The sequence below is a fragment of the Triticum dicoccoides genome, chromosome 1B, assembly GCF_002162155.2.
Source record: "Triticum dicoccoides isolate Atlit2015 ecotype Zavitan chromosome 1B, WEW_v2.0, whole genome shotgun sequence".
In the NCBI taxonomy this organism is placed as follows: domain Eukaryota; kingdom Viridiplantae; phylum Streptophyta; class Magnoliopsida; order Poales; family Poaceae; genus Triticum; species Triticum dicoccoides.
This window is the reverse complement of record NC_041381.1, coordinates 672,802,451-672,811,079: the sequence shown is the minus strand read 5'-3', so window position 1 is coordinate 672,811,079 and position 8,629 is coordinate 672,802,451. Positions and strand designations below refer to the sequence as shown.

General features: G+C 43.5%; 1 long non-coding RNA gene across 1 annotated transcript; it reads left to right on the top strand.

Annotated features, from left to right (window-relative positions):
* Window positions 1–2,464: 2,464 nt before the first annotated feature.
* Window positions 2,465–4,836, top strand: LOC119312139. Its single transcript, XR_005151258.1, has 2 exons — window positions 2,465–3,660; window positions 4,626–4,836. It is a non-coding gene; the product is annotated as an uncharacterized LOC119312139 (long non-coding RNA).
* Window positions 4,837–8,629: the final 3,793 nt, after the last annotated feature.

Genomic DNA, 8,629 nt, shown 5'->3' with positions numbered 1-8,629 from the left:
ATGGAACACGGAATAGCCTTGGCCACAATGAGCAGGTGAGTCTTGTCATCTTGCATCTTCATTAATCTCATGCATTTCATATAGATATGCTACAAAACATACAACAGAAGTGCTACTTTTTATTTTATTTCCTTGTATCATCTGATTTCTTATCAAAGAAAAGAACCACATGCTGTTACTTGAAACAGGCAAAGATCTCAAGTTTCATTCTTCATTTTTGACGTTGGCAGTCCCAAACTTCACACAAGTATGTTCTCTTGTCCACAGAAGGAGTACAATATGGGTGACTGCAGGTACGTCCCCAGGGACACTGCTACTACCGTCACTGTTGAAGGAATCACAGTTGTGCTGGAAGGTCTTGCCTTCCTGCTTGCGGTGTCTGCCTTCTCATCTTATTTATGATCGTTTATGTGAAGAAGCAGCAGCAACCTCATATGTTTTCTTGTGTAGTAATATGTGACCTGCATTTGCAGACATATATATGGGTCAAGTCACTCTTTGTTAGTTATTAGACGTTGTTAGTGTTTTTCTATCAGACATGGTGCTGCAATGGGCTTGACTGCTTAAGTCTCACTCAGATTTTAGACTTGATTATTAACTGCTTCCTTTCATTAAGATGTGAGGTCCTGATCCCAATGATAGAGCATCATCGCCCTCTGAAAATAATATTCATGAGAGTTCACTGTTTGATTTTGTTGAACCATGCAAGTTCAAATTTTGATGAAGCCATGCAACTGGTAGATGCTTCAACAAAGCATATTTTTGCAGTGTTCCTCTGGAACGAAAATACACTGGTCCTTCTGTACTTGATAAAATTAGTGTTGTATTTGCCTGGTATAAGAAAGATAGCGCAATGCCGACAGATAGTGTTGTATTTGCCGGGTATTAATTTACATGTGTTGTGTCGAAAGCAGGCTGAGGAGAACACACATGCACGGCCAGCTGCATGGATTAGCCGATGGAACCAATTAATAACAGGAGAAAGGGCGGAAAATAGGAGGGAGATGGTGATATTGACAATGGGCAGTAGTCTGCAATTGTGTCACGCCGTGTTGGTCGGATTAGGCCCACCTAATCAATTGTTTTTGGGCACCACTAGAAAATTAATGAATGCATGCTGTACAATTTTCGCTGATCTTCTCTGATTTTCTAACAGATGTGAAATGTTGCCCAACTATTATTTGAGATGTAAATTAATATTCAGTCGTAGAAATTGATATATGTACGCCTTCATTTTCTGCATTTTTTTCTACTTATGTGTTCATGCCTTCAAGTCCAGATGACAATTGTTCTTGCTATTTAGATCTGCTATTTCGTAATTTTTCCTACAAATACAGTGAAAGTTAAATTGAGAAGATTGCATGAATAGAATAAACACACTATTATTTCTATGTCTCTTCATGCTTTCAAATTCAAAGGGACAACATTATTCCCATTCCGGTCGCCGTGCCTTAGTTTGTAATTTACTTTACAAGTACTATGAAGGATATCACTCGACCAGACTGCGCATGAATAGCTTACACGGTGTGATCTCTTCCGATGTCATGTCGAATCAAATCCACATGTATATTGTATGTGCAAAATTATAGTACTCCCGGAGACCCGTAGTCAACAAGTATAAATATGAAAAATTATAATACCCTGTAAATCAGTAGGGAAGAGCTACTAGCCTCTGCCCTCTGTCACTACATCACCGAGACAAAGTAGCTGTCTCTGCCCTCTGAGTATATATCACCGAGAGAAACCAGCAAGCTCTAACTTCTGCCCTCTGTCAACACAACCCAATAGGCAATTCCACCTTAGCTCTAAATATCACGTTATAAAGATGAATAACTCGATCGGTAGAGCTAATCTTTCCAGATTCTTTGTATCCACGTTCGTATTATGTACAAAATGCACTAATAAACAATTAATAAACAACCAGGGCACAATCGTCTCTCACATCTTGTACAAGAGCTGCTCAGCCGCAAGAATGGAGTAAGACCAAGGAAGAAGAATTAGAAATACAGAAACAGTAAAAAGCAAGCCTTGTTGTCAAGGCAAACAACCCTTAACAAAATTGTCTTTAATTTTAAAATATTTTGCCAATCCGTCGAGAGCTAGATAACATGCATCCAGCAACAACTTTAACATTGTTTACACAGAAAACAAACCACCAAGAATGAGAGAAGAAGAACTAGGTTCATTTCTCTAGCACTACATCACAGAGACAGACTCAACTGGAGGATCAACATCTCAAGTCTAAGAAAAGAACAAGAGCTTCACAACTCCGCGTCAAGTACTCACTATCACTGTGTGTTGTAGATAACTTATGCATGTAGGCACCAACTAAATGTACCAATTCCTTGTATGATCTACTTTGTCACGAATCAAGTCTTCAAATGACTTACCAAATATTACAAAAAAACTAAATTGCTTATCGATCCACGTGGCGCGGCGTGCCGCCCGCGCACTACCCGCTAGTAGAAATTACTGCCGTAGTGCAAATCCCTAGCCGCAGCCCGCAGCCGTCGCTCTGTTCCCCATCTCCCTTCGCCTTCTCGCGCCCGCTCCGCCGCTGCCGCCGCCACCGGAGCCTCTCCTCTCCTGGAGGTCGCATATGGACCCCTCCATACCGTCGAGCTCGCCGTCGCGGATCCTCGTCGAACTTCGACCTGCCCTGTCCTTCGTCGACGGCATCCCCCTCTCCTCCCCATCTTTTCCAGCGACGTCCTCATGCGGATTCGCCTCCTCCCCGATGATCTCTCTTTGCCAGAGGCTCGGAGGCGCCGACATCCTTCCTCGCCTACCCAACGCCGGCCGGGGATGACCGTCGGCTGCCTCCTCCTCCTCCCCTCGCAGCAGCTACCCCTCTCTTTCTCTCCCCCAGATCTGATCTGGACCCCGCTTTCAATTGTACAGCCATATCATCAATCAATACGCACCACTTTTTGGTTCATTTTGTATGTGCGTGCGTGGTCAGAGTTTTTATTATATATATGCACCATTCTTTGCTGAATATATGCACCATTCTTTTAGTTCTACCAAACTGAAATGAAATCTTACCCTCTTTGTGGATGATGCGCCTATTTATTATACTCGCGCTGGCTGCCCTCTTTAGATTAGAAGAGGATTCTGATGCTCAAACGCAGCACCAACCAGATCGATAAGGCATTACCTTATCAAGTTCGAAAACAACCATTAGGAATAGCAGATTCTTAAGCTTTCCCAACTTCGCGAGTTTCTGAAAATGTGATGTACACTTTGGTTGATTTCAAGGATAGAATTGCAGTTTGCTTACTCAAGAGCTATTATAGGCTGCGGCGCCATTTGTGCATTGTCACACAACAGTCCAGTCCAGAGATGAATTTTGAATGAGTGGAAAACTTAGTAGTAGGTTCGTTTTGTTAGTTCTCCACAGTCCAATTGCCCTCGTTGGTCGTATTATTTGTTTATGTTGGCACAAGTATTGGCGAGTTTGTTGCACATTCTGTACAATTAAATACTGAATATGATGCAGGCGCACGACATCGACGATCAGGACGACGAGGCAGAGAAGTACGAGGACCGAGACATGCAGGACCCCATGCCCGAGCTTGACAGGACATTGTCGAGTCCAGCCCGACCATGGTGACGCCCTGTTGGTCCCTGCTCCCTATCAGCAATGGCTCCCTGCAGCAGGTAGCTCCTCCCTCTCCCTCCACCCAGCCACTTTCAACTATAGAGGCATATTGTGCGTGCTCAAGTTTTGACTAAAACTGGAGTATTTTTTGAATTTTCTATGAATGTATGCACCATTTTTTTGGTTCTACCAAACTGAATCTTACCCTATTCATGGATGATGAAACACTTTGGCTCTTGTGATGATGTGCCTACTGGGTACCCTCTTTAGAAGAGGATTGTGATGCTCAAACGCAGCACCAACCAGGTCGATCAAGCTCTGGCCATGTAGGAGGCCTGGTTGTGAGGAAAATATCATTTGTTCGCAATAAGGATAAGATAATAAAAACACATTGGAATGTTGGGGAGACGCCTTTTGATTTTGCGCTTACAAAGCATATAAAGGTCGTTCTCTGTAGTTGTAGTTGCAGCGATTGTTCTTGCCGTGTCTATATAACAATTTGTGGTACTAATGAACTAGCAGTGGTAGATACATTGTGGCGTAAAGCACACTTGCATGCTTCTGCTTATGTACACTGATTTAATCCACTGTTTATTTTAAATCTCCGATGCTCTTTTCATATATGACCAACTGAATCTAACTAGTCTTTGTTGTCAATGTAATTCGCTCTAAAATGTATATGATTCTTCTCTTGAAACCTATGGTTGGTGAATCTCCATGTAGTAGCAAGATTAGTAACCTTCTCGAGGTTAGTAACCTTCTCGAGGTTTCCCCATGCCGGGTACACGTTGCAGTTACCATGAGATGTCACATAAATGCTTGATAGTCTGCATGCTTCTGCTTTGTACAATAATTTGTTTCAGCTACCATTTTGAAAAAAAAAATCACATGATCTTTTTCACTTTGTGACTGACACTTATTTTCTTGAGTGTTCATTTTCAATGTAATTACTTCTAAAATATACATGTCTCTTCAAACCTGTTTGCACACCGTTACCCTTTTAACCAAATATGTTTTACTACAGGGCCTGCTATTGATCCTTTTGCTCAAAGAAGGGAAGAGAAGAAGAGCAGGGTCAATAATACACACAATTTTCTGGTTCATTTTGTATGTGCGTGGTCGAGTTTTGATTAAAACTGGAGCGTTTTTTATTATTTCTATGATGATGATGAATATATGCACCATTCTTTTTTGGTTCTACTACCAAACTGAAATGAGATCTTACCCTTCCTGTTCGTGGACGATGAAAGACTTTGGCCCTTGTGATGAATGATGTGCCTATTATAGTCGCGCTGGCTGCCCTCTTTAGATTACAAGAGGATTCTGATGCTCAAACGCAGCACCAACCAGATCGATAAGGAATTACCTCACCAAATTCGAAAACAACCATTAGGAATAGCAGATTCTGAATCTTTCCCAACTTCACTGATGTAGTTTCTGAAAATGTGATGTACACTTTGGTTCATTTCAAGGATAGAATTGCAGTTTGCTTACTCCAGAGCTATTATATATAGGCTGCAGCGCCGTTTGTGCATTGTCACACAACACTCCAGTCCAGTCCAGAGATGATTTTTGAATGAGTGGAAAACTTAGTAGTAGTAGGTTCATTTTGTTACTTCTCCACAGTCCGATTGCGCTCGTTGGTCATATTATTATTTGTTTATGTTGGCACAAGTATTGGCGAGTTTCTTGCACATTCTGTACAATTAAAGTCTGAATATGATGCAGGCGCACGACATCGATGATGAGGACGATCGATAGGCGGAGAAGTACGAGGACTGGGGACATGCGGGACTATTTCGGACTGGGTTTGTATTCAGGGCCGGATTGTCCCAAAGTCTTACTTCGGTTTTCCAAGCGCTTTCCATGGCACAGTACTTTCGTACTATGAACGCCAAGTCAGCAAAGCGTGTAATTTCACGGCGACTTATGACATTGAGGATTTCCTTGTCCGTGCAATTATTGTAGAAGAATGAAATTGCGTCTTTCTCGCGGCAGTCCTTTATCCTGTTCATAACCAGGAGGAATCTTGCCCAGTAGTGATGTACTGTTTCCTTGGGCTCTTGCCTAATTTTGGATAGATCGCATATGTTCGGGTGGGTGGGTGGAATTAAATCCGAAACCTCACCCAATCTGAGACTCAAGGGCCAAGGAGTTTCCGGACTTGGAAGTTTGGATTCTTGGATGTTGTCCAATGAATCTAGCCCGTTGACTGACTCTAAGTTCAGGTCTTGAGTGACGTCCTCCCCTCCGTGGGTATCTGGCTTGGAGGGATCGGGAATCCGGACATAGCTAGTCCTTAAGATAGATGAAGGGTCGCCGCATTGTTCCTCCACCACAGCGACGTGATGGGTGACCTGGGGAGAGTTAATCTCTCTCAGATCGGGTTTAGGCCCAATCTGATCGTAGTCTGTAGCGACTCCCAGGGCGGCGATGCGATCAAAGAGCTCGTTTAAGGAAGAGAGCTTCGTTGGATCTAACTGCTCGGCGAGTTCCAAGTTGACGTGAAGATTGCTTTCGATGACCCGAGAAGTCATCGTCGGCGCGGCGGCCGAACAGCGGTCATAAGAAAACCGTCTAGCCGGAGAGTTTGGCTGATAGCCAAAGCTCCTTTAGCAACAGAGCCGTCTTTAAAGACGGGATGAGGCATCCTTCCTGATGGCGACGGCACAGAGGAACTCTCAATCAAAGCACCAATGTCGGTGTCAAAACCGGCGGATCTCGGGTAGGGGGTCCCGAACTGTGCGTCTAGGTGGATGGTAATAGGAGACAAGGGACACGATGTTTTTACCCAGGTTCGGGCCCTCTCGATGGAGGTAAAACCCTACTCCTGCTTGATTAATATTGATGATAGGGGTAGTACAAGAGTAGATCTACCACGAGATCAGAGAGGCTAAACCCTAGAAGCTAGCCTATGGTATGATTGTTGTTCGTCCTACGGACTAAAACCCTCCGGTTTATATAGACACTGGAGAGGGCTAGGGTTACACAGAGTGGGTTACAATGGGAGGAGATCTACATATCCGTATCGCCAAGCTTGCCTTCCACGCCCAGGAAAGTCCCATTCGGACACGGGACGAAGTCTTCAATCTTGTATCTTCATAGTCCAGGAGTTCGGCCAAAGGTCATAGTCCGGCCATCCGGACACCCCCTAATCCAGGACTCCCTCACACCCCCTTTCAAAAAAAAAACCACAGCCCCTGAAATGCTGACGCGTGGATGCCTATTGGTCCCGGTTGGTGCCACCAACCGAGACCAAAGGCCCTCCTGCGTGGGCTCGGCGCACCGGCCACGTGGAGGCCCATGGGCCAGTGCATTAGTAACGACCCTTTAGTCCTGGTCCAGGAACCGGGACAAAAGGCCCTTACCAACCGGGACTAATGGTTGTTTATCTACTAGTGCCATAGTGTTATATCCATGGCTCACGCTCATATATTGCGTGAAGGTTGAAAAAGTTTGAGATTATTTAAGTATGAAACAATTGCTTGGCTTGTCATCGGGGGTATAGAAGTTGGGAACATCTTTGTGTGACGAAAATGAAGCATAGCCTAACTATATGATTCTGTAGGGATGAACTTTCTTTTGCCATGTTATTTTGAGAAGACATGATTACTTTGACTAGTATGCTTGAAGTGTTACTATTTCTTTTATCAATATGAACTTTTATTTTGAATCATTTGGGTCTGAATATTCATGCCACAATAAAGAAAATTACATTGAGAATTATGCTAGGTAGCATTCCACATCAAAAATTCTCTTTTTATCATTTAGCTACTCGAGGACGAGCAGGAATTAAGCTTGGGGATGCTTGATACGTCTCCAACGTATCTATAATTTTTGATTGTTCCATGCTATTATATTACCCCTTTTGGATGTTTATGGGCTTTATTTTACACATTTATATCATTTTTTTGGACTAACCTACTAACCGGAGGCCCAGCCTGTATTGCTGTTTTTTTTGCCTATTTCAGTATTTCGAAGAAAAGGAATATCAAACGGAGTCCAAGCAGAATGAAACCTTCGGGAGCGTGATTTTTGGAACGAACGTGATCCAGGGGACTTGGAGTGCAAGTCAAGAAGCAGCCGAGGCGGCCACGAGAGGGTAAGGCGCGCCCCCTATCTCGTGGGCCCCTCGGGCGGCCACCGATGCACTTCTTCCTCCTATATAAGCCTACGCACCCCGAAAACATCCAAGGAGCCAACGAAACACAATTTCCACCGCCGTAACCTTCTGTATCCGCGAGATCCCATCTTGGAGCCTTCGCTAGCGCTCCGTCGGAGGGGGAATCGACCACGGAGGGCTTCTACATCAACACCATAGCCCCTCCAATGAGTTGTGAGTAGTTTACCACAGACCTACGGGTCCATAGTTATTAGCTAGATGGCTTCTTCTCTCTTTTTGAATCTCAATACAATGTTCTCCCCCTCTCTTGTGGAGATCTACTTGATGTAAACTATTTTTGCGGTGTGTTTGTCGAGATTCGATGAATTGTGGGTTTATGATCAAGTTTATCTATGAGAAATATTTGAATCTCCTCTGAATTCTTTTATGTATGATTGAGTTATCTTTGAAAGTCTCTTCGAATTATCAATTTAGTTTGACCTACTAGATTGATCTTTCTTGCCATGGGAGAAGTGCTTAGCTTTGGGTTCAATCTTGCGGTGTCCTTACCCAGTGACAGAAAGGGTTGCAAGGCACATATTGTATTGTTGCCATCGAGGATAAAAAGATGGGGTTTATATCATATTGCTTGAGTTTATCCCTCTACATCATGTCATCTTGCTTAAGGCGTTACTCTGTTCTTATGAACTTAATACTCTAGATGCAGGCAGGAGTCTGTCGATGTGTGGAGTAATAGTAGTAGATGCAGGCAGGAGTCGGTCTACTTGTTACTGATGTGATGCCTATATACATGATTATGCCTAGATAATCTCATAATTATTCACTTTTCTATCAATTGCTCGACAGTAATTTGTTCACCCACCGTAATACTTATGCTATCTTGTGAGAAGCCTCTAGTGAAACCT